At 45.2% G+C, this 12,668-nt stretch overlaps 1 protein-coding gene across 1 annotated transcript in view; it reads left to right on the top strand.

Moving 5' to 3' along the window:
* Positions 1-2,146: 2,146 nt before the first annotated feature.
* LOC306780003 (pleckstrin homology domain-containing family A member 7-like) overlaps positions 2,147-12,668 on the top strand; it is a 94,412-nt gene continuing 83,890 nt past the window's right edge. Inside the window, exon 1 of the mRNA XM_079272160.1 lies at positions 2,147-2,182. The gene's annotated coding sequence lies outside the window, so the exon portion shown is untranslated. The remainder of the gene's footprint in view (positions 2,183-12,668) is intronic.

The following is a 12,668-nucleotide window of genomic DNA, read 5'->3' as shown; positions in this document are numbered from 1 at the left end:
ATGACGACGTTTCTCTTGACTGAGTGGGGAAAGCTGCACTTGGTTTCCTGCTCATTACTTTCCCTCGCTGTACTTTATCACCAGTTATTTCACATTTCACTCACCGCGCACTTTTATTCAAACATTGGAGAACGGATTTTCCTGCCTCTGCTGATGACAGCAATGGCTGATGGGACATGAAGTTCAACACTCACTCCGTGAAGGTGCAACAATGTCCACTTGGACCCACGGATTAACAAGAGTAGAATTTGGTGGTCAAAGGTCACTGTGACTTCACGAAACACACAATTTTGGCCATAACTCAAGAAGTCATATGCTAATTATGACAACTTCACACCACTGATGTGAGATTTGAATAAATTCCCTCGAGGCGTTCCTGAGATAATTCATTCAGAACATCATTTGGTTGATATCGTGCAAAGACAAAGTTGATCAGCTCTCCGGTAAGGCCGATCCGTTCTTGTTTGGAGGTGCTGTAGTGGTAGAGCCGGTACTTTACGCCGGCGTGTGTACTGCCACTAAACCTGTGGCTTATTGGTATGAAGCTGTGTCTGTTTTGTGTCTATTGCCGTTGCCAGAATAGTCTGTTTGTGAGAAAGCCTTTCTAAAGTAAGCGTCTAACTTTGTCTTTGAAGAGGAAATGAGAAATGTGTCCCCGGTCTCTGGTCGGTTGATTCTGTGATTTTCTTGAGGGTCTCGGCATATATGCCATCTTCTCTCAGCCTATGAAGTTAGTCCTCAGAGCTTTCTGTATTTCATTTTTCCCCTTCCAGCCAAGTGTGCTTTGTCTACTCAGCCTCACTTCCCAAGAGATTGAAGTCACCTCTTCTGTGACAACACTGACTGCTCCCTTGTAGCCTCAGATTTTCCTCAGTTCTTTGATTTTTCCCTGGTTAAATTGGCCTCTTTTATCAGGCTCTCAAAATAGCACTTGTGACTAAAAGTCGCACTCTGAGCGATGAGCGTAAGCACGGCTCACAGTTCATGAAGCGTGGCGGTAAACAAATCAACATGATTTGTGCAGTGAAACAGCATAGTGTCGTCCGTTCTTTTAACCACAAAATGGGCAGTAATGGTCCGTAAGTAAAAGAAACGGAAAACTAAATAAAAAGCAGAATTCTGAAATTCAATAAACGGCACAGGACCAAAAACGAGGCAATAAACCATCTTGCAAAGTGGCTGTTTTAATTCTAGATGTATACATCGGTGCACCAGATCATCGCCATCAAAGGTGCTGTGGCAGCACATAGCGTGCTTTCAAAAACTTCAGAAGTGTAAAAAATGTGTAAAATGGAGACGTGGACCAAACGGCTTAATTCCTCCGCATGACAAGCCCACACATCTCCACCGCGTAGGACCGACCCGTCTCGCTCTGCCCGACTGCCGTCTGTGGACCAGAAGAACAGGCCTGGGATTTGCAGCGTCCGTCTGTGTTCAACACTGAGCAAAGGAGGACCGACACAAAGGAGGGATTGAGGGACACGGATGCTAAACGGAGAGAGAGAGAGAAACGACAAGATGGTCGATACAATGTTGTGGCTCTTTAAAGTCCGGCTGGTTGTGGGAGACAGTAACACTTCTGTCAGTGTGAGGAGGAGGGCCAGGCGACCAAAACATTAGCAATGCAGCTCGTAGGGAGAGAGATCATGTGAGGAGCACTGGGGAGGTCGGAGACGGAGAGGACAAGGGAAGAAGGGGTGATACTTGTTGGGACAGTTGCAAGCTTTAGAGTGAGAGGAGAACACGGAGAGAAAAGTTTAAACATCTGAAATAGAGAGAGTGCGTCATCATGTCTGCAGCGATCTGCTTTGCTCTTGTCCTTTCCTGTGACTCAGGAATCTCTTAAAAGTAAAATTTGTGGAAGAAGGCGAAACGGAGGCGAGAGAGACGGCAGCGGACGTTTGTAGGACACTGTAGAAGAACGACACTCGCAAGAGATGAAAGTCTGGGGGAAGGAGCTAAATCGAGTGAGCTTTGAGTGAGATAAAGTCTCTCATCAAACAGCAAAGAGGTCCTTTTGTCGTGGAAGGATGGGCACCTGCTGCAGCCTCGACCCCACGCGGGAGGCCGGCCACGAGCTGGTGGCGATCAAGCGCCACGCGGCCTGGCCCTCGACGGCCAAGGTGGTCATCGACGCGGACGATCACGAATTCTCCACGTGGGATCTGACGTGTGACTCGAGGTAAGCGCGTCATCTTGGCGCTGCCGAGCACGGCGGAGGCGTAGCGTCGGGTTTCATCCGTTGCAGAAGTTCTTTATGGTTTTCTGTGCCGTGCCTGAGGAGCGTGAAGTGGGTCAAAGCTCGTTAGCTTCCTTGTTTCCTGGGGAGAAACGCGGCTCCCTTCGGACCCGACCGGCGCGTCATAAAACAAGTTGCGTGCGGCGTAGTTTGTCAGCTTTATGGGATTGTAACGGGGCGTACGAGACATAAAAGCAGTCGCTCCAAAAAACGCACACATCCACAAGCGCACACTGCACACCAGTTGTGGCGGAGTCTGCCACGGTGGGGTTTTACTGTAAGAACTCACTCGGAACATCAACTGAATGCAAACACGAGATTAATTCAGCTTGACAAGAGCTGTATGACAGCTTTACTGGCACACTCGCCACTTTCCTCAGCCTCACTCAGCTGGTCAGACCATAAAAAAGGTGGATTTCCTCCTGCTGTGAGAAACAGGGCGAGGCTGAGGACACGGGTGACGGAGGAGGACAGATTAGCCGATAGAAACTATAGACTGTTACGACATTAATCTCCCAATTGCCTTGAAGACACACAATCCAGACAGGATGTGTCATCAGAGTGGCACAAGCTCAAAGTATCTGCTGCTGTTTTCAATGCTTGGATGTCCAAACAGAAGCTTTTCTTCAAAATAGATGATGTTTGCTCTACAATTTAAGAAGTGAAGAAACTGAATATCCACGAAAAGATTTGAATTTCAAAAGAACCTGTGTGAGGATTTGCCTCAAACCCAAGCACCACTATTTTACATTCGAGGAGCTGAACATGATGAATATGCCAGACCGCTTGACGACCCGACTGGAGTGTCGGCTTTATTTATTCTTCATCAAACACAGTGGCAGGAAATGAAAGTGTGGTAGAGAGCTGCCATGTTTTCTGTTTTTTTTTGGCGTGGAATGGATTCACTATTCTTGATAAAAATAACATTATTTTGAAAAAGTAGGAAGTTGTCGGACCTTGAAGTTGCATAAATTGCTCATTTCTCAATCCAACTCTTTTTGTAAGTGTAGGAACAGTGAAATAGTCCTTAATTTAAATGCTGTTTCGACAAACTTATTCAACACCGCAAACTACTGCCTCCGACATCGTCGCACAGCTTTCACACACAGGCCATGAATACTGAACGTTGTAAACTTCATCAACTGTACTTCTGGCGCTGCGTATTGCTTTGGAAAGTATTCCTGTTGTTCTACCGGCCTTAAACGCACACAAACCCAGTTTACACTGGAGGCGTTCAGCTGACAAACCTGTCCACGCAGACTGGTTCAGCACTCCTTGACGCCACACAAGTCATAACATGCAGAACGTCAGCCTGCCGCTGCTCTTGTGTTCTCCGACTCCGTCGTGATAGTGCACGGAAGCAGAAATATTGGGGGTAGATCAGCCGCTCTGGGCGTATCGTAAGGCGGCCGCTGCAGACAAGACGGTTTCATGTTTGACACTGGAAGCACTTTGTTCTCTGCACAGGTGGTGGGAGTTTCTCTCTGGAGGCGTCTAATTCTGTCAGCTTTAATGTCTGTCATGGGCGGAGGGGCTGCCGCGTTTGTATCTGGAGATGGAGTCAATTATTCAGGAGGAGGATTTAGCGACTTAATGCGCTCTTGATGTGACACCGTTGATTACCGCAACAATCAAAATGGGAAGGACCTGCCGTTCCATTATTCTCACGTTCGCCCTCCCTCGGTGCCCTTTTGTAAAGCTGCCTGACTCACCCGAGCTAATAATATTGACTTCATGACGATGGAAATGGGAAACGCTCGTCACTGATTGGTTTAACCTGGCCAGGTGTCAGATTCGTTGACGCAGTCTCTCCACTGTCTGAACAAAGCCATTGCTGTTGTCTTGTCTCATGGATGGAAGATCAAGACTTCAACCGCTCAGCCTCGACTTTCTCTGAAGGCAATTCTAGTTTTTAAAGATAATTGTGTGATGTTCATACACTGCATAGATCACAAGAAATAAAAAAGATGACTCCACAGAGAAATAAAGAGAGCGAGTGCAGAGTGGTTCACGGTAGAAGTGCTTCAGACGGAGTGAAAGGGAATGAAGAAAATATATTTTATATATTAATCTGCTTTTAAAGGTGACCAAGTTCTTTTATTCCCTAGATGTCGTGTTCAGACTGACTCGGCACCGGCGATAGCCGCGGCCGGAGGCTTTGTGTTTTTGGGTTGTCCGTCCGTCTGTCCGGTTTTTGTGTGTTTTACGGAGTGCTGCCATTAAGGATGAACCAAACTAACATTTTCTTTTCCAGCTCTGATTCTGTTCAGGGTATCTGCCGACACCAACTACCAATGTTTTTCCCCAAATTTGAAATCTGTATTTACTGTGTGGAATGTTATGTAAGGTAACATAATGCACGACAATAATACACTTCAAAACAGAGTTACAACGTGTTTTACATGGTTGGACCAGGAGTAAACCATTTCTTGGACGGTATTGAGGAAAACACAACATGATACAAAAATACAATGGAGAACCCAATAATAACAGAGTTTGAATGACGAAAATGGCAAAAACAGTATTTAATGTGAATTTCTGGTGTCCTAACTGATACCTGATCCACTACATGAGGTCAGAATCAGTGCCAATACCAATCTGGTGTGTCACACATTCACCAAAGTTCCAGTTAATAAGTCAATAATTGTCACTTTTGCAGAGCGCCCAGTTCAATGAGAGGAAACACACCCGTCATTGGAGGCTGACTTTGTTGTTGTTTCTTGTTTGAGGTGGCCATTAGAGCTGAGATCTGATTAGTGTCATGATACATTTGAAAGATTTGTGGGTTATTTATCACAACACAACGGATATTAATAGGATGGCAAATGTAGGTTAAATGTCCCATGGCAGCTTCTTGAAGTAAGAATTTACTTTAAGATAACTGAAGTGTTCCATATGCATCACACTAATCTGCAGAGGAGATGTCAACATTATTGCAGCCTTGACAGAGAGTGGTGGAATGTTTTTTTTTTTGTTGGCGTCTGCGACACCGAGTGCATCCAACCCTCGTATGTCGCTCAAAATAATCTGCCAACTGCCGAGCCACTGGGACGCTCAGTCCCTCGCTTCTGTCAGTGTTTTGGCCTGACAGGCTGTCTACTCATTGGCCAGCCTGTTTGGTATTCAGGTAGTGAATTGGCTGCTTGGTTGCCGCCAAGCACTGCGTGTTTGACTGAATCAGGTTAGCAGTAGAAAGCAGGCCATTAGTAAAAAGGACTGCTTTCGTCCAATCCCCCGGGGTGTTGTGATGACACACTGTGGCGGGACTCCGTGAGACAGGAAGCTCTCCTTGTGGACGGTTTTTAACACCTCAGAAATCACAAGACCGACAACGGGATGTTGTGAAGAGGAGTTTTCATGTTGATTGTACAGCTCGTAACATTCCTGAACATATCAAAGCAAGCTGAGTAACCACTGAAATGTACCATCATGCAAGTGATACTGTACCTTACATGTTGTGTATGACTGGCATGTATTTGCTGACGCTCAGCAAATCCTCACATACCAGCACACGGTTTCAGATGTAGTGCAATGCTTCTGCTCCTCCTGTCATCCAACACACAACGACACAAGATCTCGTTCACCGCGTTAATCATTGAACATTCTTCATGAGATATGCACACCCCAGCTGCAGACCGTGGGCAGCTGGATCCTACAGACACAATGTTGGTGTATTGCACAAAGCAGGGTTGGGTCTCAGGTAGTTGTTAACGAGATTGTTTACATCTGAGTCATCACTTTTCCTGTTGAGGTTATGTAAGGTGTCCTTTCTCTTTCCTTTGAAAGACTGCAGTCGGGCCACCTTCACACAGCTGTTCTGGTATGGAGTCTAGACGTAGTGTGTCGGCCTTACTGGCTGTTGTACATGCAAATCATGATCACAGATGCAAATCGTTTATGCAGCTGTTGATTTGTGACCAAATGCTGATTAACATTTCGTTGCACACAAGGGGCACTTACAATTTATTCAAATGTAAATCTGAATTCAGCAAGAAAAAAACGTCTTCAACGGCAGTGAGCAAGTAATTTATGCAAAGAAAATTGGTTTCTGCAACATTAGCACTTTCTGCTGCTTTTATATATCGTTCAGCAAAAAGCTGAATACTTTTTCTTGACGTATTGCATGTAAATAAATATGCATTTGTCCCAATCCTCGTCGTTTTTACCGAAATCACAGAAGTCTTTTTGTGCCGCTGGTCTTCTGACGACTGTTGGAGACGAACAAAGACTTCCGCGCTCGGCACTTCTCACTCGTTCAATTCACCTGCGATTAAAAGTCAACTATTGACCTTCGCTGCATGACCATGTGACATTTCCAAACAATGGGAAGGCGATGACAGAAAGATGAGCATGTGGAGGATTTCCCCCATTTGTTTTTCTTTCTTCAAAGGAAAGCTGAGCCCCAATGCCCTGAAACACACCCCGTCCCTTTGTCCAGGCGTAACTCTCCCTGCCCTCTCTTACAGTCGTGCAACGTGGAATGCTTCACGACAGATCGACAGTGAGCTCTTCCTCTGTCGGCCCGTTCACTGCCCATGCCCTTTGAAGGCCTGCAGAAAGGGGTCACCTTTGGGTGGGGAGGTTGAGTTCACAGTCACAGAGAAGCTGCGGGGGACTGACCATTACCATTTCAATCGGAATCCAAGTGAATCCAGTTCAGGAACCAAAATAGAGGATATATATATATATATATATAGCAACATATATCTATATATATACACAATGAAATACCTCGTATTTTTAGCTCAGAGGCAAAGCTAATGGATTGCAATTTATATCCACAGATAACCAGTTCGGCTTCAAAGCCAAACATGGCACTGACTTGTGTATATATGCCTTAAAGGAAATTGTAAACAAATACAGAGGTCAAAACTCATCACTTCTTATGTGTTGTATTGATGCCTCCAAAGCTTTTGATCGTGTTAATCATAGTAAATTATTTTTAAAACTGAGCCAAAGAGGTGTCCCCACATACACAGTGAGAATTCTGGCTTACTGGTATGCGCACCAGAGTATGAGAGTAAAAGTGTGTCGACTGAATGACTCTGTAAATGGGATCATACTTGTTTTAACCAACATAAGGTTTAGCACCACACGCTACCAGTCCCAGCTGTGGCGACATTGGTACAGCTGTCTCTTTGTAAGGCATTGCTAGGCCGATGTACTTTTATTGTTTGTGTCTGTCTTTTTATGTATCCGTCTGTATGGACCCCGAGTCTGAAATAATATATATCTATCTATATCCATTTGAGATGCTCTTATCTGGAGCAGATTGAGTACACTGCAGGGCATGGTTTTCAGCTTCCAATGCAGAGTCAATAAACATTACGAGAGCTAATGAAGCTTCATTCTTTGTTTACTTCCCTCTATGGGCCTGCAGAGACGATATTCAGGGCGCAATCACTGCTATTAGCGAGAGAAGCAGCAGTGATGTTAATAATTCAGAAAGCCTGATTTGAATGCCCGCTTCCTATTATGGGAGGATCTTTCATATTCCAGTTATTATCTGACACTCATAGGACCATAGAACAAAATTAGCTTCAGTTTCATTTAAGTAATATCACTAAAAATGGGCAGGACCGTGGAAGCAAGTAGAGCTGGATTTCCCTGGCAGTATGATTATAATTATTATGCAAGCCAAGTGTTGGTAAAATCATTTTTAGAAATAGGTGCATACGACACAGTAAGTGGTTGAAGGTTGTTTTTCCCCCTTCAGGATAAGATCATATTTGAGGTAATAGAGGAAAGAAATGAGGGGAATGAAAGATGATTCAGGAGGCAGAGGGGGATGTGAGGTGCTCCAGGAGATTTCAGTCAGTGATGGAAGATAGAAAGTGATTCTGTTGCTCCGTCTTCAGCACAACTGCAGGGTTACAGATAGGTAGGAGTCCAAACCAGCAAAGCACTGTCTGATAGGGTCGTATTACCCCGGTGGTAGATATCTAGTATACGTTTAGCTCTGCAGTAATGAGCATCCCACCCCTCCGTTGTCACCCGAGGCTTTGTGAACTCTACACATCTCTACTTTCATCACTTTCGCTGCCAAACGGCCAGGAGCGAAGCCTCAAATCCAACTGCTAGTTGCAGTTTCCACAAAGAGTGGCGAGGGCAGCACGCTTTAAGCAATGTTGAGCATTCATTGATTCGTCATTAAAACCAGACAAATGTTTTTTTGCCAAACAACCCAAGTAAACCGGTTATTTGTAGCCACTATGTGTAGGATTGGAGGATTTCTGACTTTGGCACACCCCAATGTTAGTATCATAAAAGACACGCGAGCAGTTGGGATCGATAGAGTATTAAAAACCACATTTTATTAAAGTGAATATGTAATCTGCTGAATGAATCTGATTCTGTCAAATCTAGTCGTGAAACCATTTGGATTCAATAAGTAACATTTAAATCAAACTGACACATTGGCTGAGAATGCCAGAGTCACTCTGTGTCGACTTGCCGGATGTCACCATCAGCTCCCTACAAGCTCCAGAGCTTTCGTGCGAGGATCGACGTGGTGTGAGGTTAATTTTTCACCACTCTTATGACTCATTATAGTTAAAGAAACAGAGATATGATGAGGTCATTTCAGGCTGTGGCTAAAGAAACAACTAAAAAGGCTCTTAACTCAGAAGGTTTCAGGAGCCTTTAGTGACTCCTTTCATCATATTTTCCTCCTGCCTTACTCAAGTTTCTCTGTATAATAGAGAATTCTTTAGTTGGAGTTTTTTTCTGGGGGAAAAGAAACCAGTGAAATCCTCTTGTCTGTCTGTGTGGCTGTAAAAGCTGCCCGGCTTTGAACTTGAGCCTCTTGGTGGAGGGAGAATGAGCTTGTGTGCTTTGATTTACAAAAGAGGAGACTAATGCTGCTTCTTTCCTTTTGTGTATTAGACTCTCAGTGCATAAAGAGACGTGTCTCTCTCTGTCCAGACTGAGGTATTGTTTTGTGTCGGACTGGTTAAATATGATGCACATTAGGCTGCTATTGTGCCAGCAGTTGATCTCATTACGATAGTCCGAGGCTAATGCAGCGCGCCGTTTCAAACGCTCACACTTGCGCGTCTAAATTTGCAATGTCAGCGATGCAGTGACCCTTTGTGGCCGTTTACAGGTTGATATGCTGCCGTTTATTTTCTGTTTCCCTCGTTGTATGTCTCTACTATTTACTGCAGCAACAGGATCATTACAGTTTCATTCTGTCCTTGTGGATTATGCATGCTTTGCATACCAACAGGGTTTTTTTGTGTGTGTGTGTCAAGAGGCTGTTGTCAAAAAACCAGACATTGAAACTTTAACAAGCTAAATAGATAAGCTACGTATCCCTTCAATCTACAGCAAATCTGAACTTCAAGAGCTGTGATTTGAATCAATCATGATTGGACCAAAATACAACTGTGGTCATTATGCTTCATGCACGCTGCTGTCGGGACTTCAAACTCGGGACTTCAAACTCAGCCAAAGATGGTTTCCTGAAGACTCACTCTTGAGTAACTTTGTCATTTTGATATTTCAAATGAAAGAGCGTCTTTTTGCTGCTCAAAAACTAATCTTCACTTCGCCTGAAAGTTTCCTACTTGCTGCTGGTAATATTGTGCACCGTTTCCAGTAAACATCACTCTATGAAACGTGGGTTTTCTGTTTTCTCTGTTTTCTCTTTGGAAGAAGCCTCTCCAGTCGGTGGAGCTCAAGCAGCTGAAGTATAGAGCCGTCGACTGTCATCAGTGACACATCAAAGCTTTTTCACAATCACATATGACTTCACCCTGGTCCATGACACGTGGCATTCAGGGCACTAGCTAAGATATCGTCTTCTCGTTTCCTCTTCATAGTTTTTCACTGTTTGGTTTGATTATGCAAAGACGCGTCTCGGCCCGTGTCCGTCTCAGTCGGACTCCTGTTGCTCGGCGCCAAAGCATGCCTCGGAGAAAGTGTCTTTGCTTTCCTCTCGAGTCTGGTTCTGATCCAGAACATGAAATAAGTCTTCTAATTGTGGTGTTATATTTTGTAGCTCGTGAGCCGGGGAGATGCGAGGCCTCGAGCCACGATGAAAGGAAAGAGCTCGGTGGAGGAGGTGTATTAATAGTAGGGCTGAGTGTGTGTGTGTGTGTGTGTGACTGAAGATTGAAGAATCTGGATCAAAAGATCCCCAGAGATATTGACACACACGCACGGATATACACAGAAGGCATTGCATCATTCAAGCTATCAAAGCTTCTCCCAAGACAGACGAGCACGTTCTTGAATTATATGAGCCAGATGACAGGAGGAGTTTATCCAACGTTCTCAGTAAACAACCCCGATCTGATTCATTTGCACTATTTTTCATCCAGAGACTGGCATAGCATAGCAGAACCAGTGCGAAGTCTTCAGGGCGGCCCTTCATTTTGGGGCGGTGACGTGCAGAAGACGACGTTTGATTTTGGAGCTCTCCTCCCGCCAGTAAAAGGTTCCAGAATGTGACTCAACAGTCGCTGGTTTCATTCCTCCAGAATCTCCGGCTAAGAAGTAGACGTAGTCCTCGTGGCGTCACCCATTGGGATGTCGACGGCGGTTTTGAAGCCTTGAGTTCGGCCTTTTGGCTGTCGCCATCTTGGATTTTTGCAACCAGTGAACAGAAGTGATAATATTTGGATGGCGGAGGAGTGACGCTGTGGTAGCGACCTGTCAATCACAAGGTAGCCACGCCCTAAAGCATACCCGGCTTTATCGTCTATTTTACTCTAAATGGACCATAATTTACCAAAATAATGTCATACTATAGAAGACTTGAAACTAGCGATAGAGTCCATAAAGTCATGTTTCCAATGCTTACTGAGGTAATAAATCGAGTGAGAATTAGTCATTTTCTCATCGACTTCTATACCACCAGACTTCTTTTTGCAACCAGAGGAGTCGCCCCCTGCTGGCCAGTAGAGATAATGCAGGATTAAGGCACTTGCCCGTTGGCTTCACGTTTCAGAAGCGGAGTTTGCCGCCTGGTCCCCGTGCGTGCAAATAAAGGGCTGTGATTGGCCTGCCCGAATCCAAGAAATGTAAGCGGCATAGGTTTGTTCGAGCAAAAACTTTGCATGAAGAAATCCCCAGACATTCGGTGGCCGTAGATCAGGCAGTGACTGAACACAGGCGAGGTGGAGGAAATGAGGGAGCCAGAGATTGCGAGTGCGTCTAATTTTAGAACCAGAGGAAGTGTGTGCGTTGGGAGAGAGAGTCGAAAATGGGCCAAAATTATTCTTGCTTCCAACTTTTTAAGACGGTAGTGAGAGTAATAGTCAAAATCTTGCCGAGCTAAGCAAGAGGTGATATCGTTAGCTGCTGGGAGTGGTAGTGAAGAGGTTTACATTGGTATATATTTTAATGGAGTTTTATGTTTTTACATGTCACCTTCCTGTGGGTATAAAAAAAACACTTTCTGTGATTTCCAGGGGAAAAACAGGCGAAAGCACAGCGACATCCTTGAGCAGCAGATGTCAGGTCCTGGAGGTTTTAAAACCAGTAATTTGAAGTTATGAGGAAACCAATGATCAACAGCGAGGTGTATAATGTTTATGCTCTTTGGCAGTTCTGCAGTGCTGAAGTAAAGGAAAGGGTGCAGGTGTGTGTTGTTTTCAAGGATTTTCAGAAATATGGGCTCAGATGTGACCTCGACAGCAGGCGGAGGTGTGTTAGGAGGTTGTGTGTGTGTGTGCATTTCGAAGCGAGCGGCTATGAAAGAGCTTAGGCTGTAAAAGCCTGATAAGCCGAACCGCAGGCTGAATCACACCTCTGCCATCTCACCCACTGACACAATGATAAAACACAGCAGTCAGCTGTCTGCAAGACGACAGCCGCTGTGTGTGTGTGTGCGTGTGTGGGCTGCACATGCATGAATGTGTTTATAAAAATCTTTTCACGTGTACTTTTTTCATCTGTGTCAGTGAGGCTGTGCAGAAGATTGTCCACCTCGTGTGTGTGTGTGTGTGTGTGTGTGTGTGTGTGTGTGTGTGTGTGTGTGTGTGTGTGTGTGTGTGTGTGTGTGTGTGTGTGTGTGTGTGTGTGTGTGTGTGTGTGTGTGTGTGTGTGTGTGCGGGGGTGTGTGTGTGTGTGTGTGTGTGTGTGTGTGTGTGTGTGTGTGTGTGTGTGTGTGTGTGTGTGTGTGTGTGTGTGTGTGTGTGTGTGTGTGTGTGTGTGGATAGGCGAGCAGAGGTGGAGCCGGTCCACCTGCGTCTTCAAACAAGGCGAGTGAAGACAGAGACAGGGGATGGAGAAAAGGAAGGAGCAGGGTCCCCTGTGTTTGCCGGCCCTGATTAGATTGTGCTGGAATTAAATTTCACAACAAAAACAAACAGCGGGAGACGGGCAGGCGCACCTCCTTCCCTCCCACCTCCTCTGTGCTTTTTATGCCTCCCAATCCCTCACCCTCCTCCCTCCCCTCCTCCTCTTTTCCTGCCTTTTTTGT

The sequence above is a fragment of the Melanostigma gelatinosum genome (genome assembly GCF_949748355.1).
Source record: "Melanostigma gelatinosum genome assembly, chromosome: 1".
NCBI lineage: Eukaryota > Metazoa > Chordata > Actinopteri > Perciformes > Zoarcidae > Melanostigma > Melanostigma gelatinosum.
This window is presented reverse-complemented; position numbering and strand designations above follow the sequence as displayed.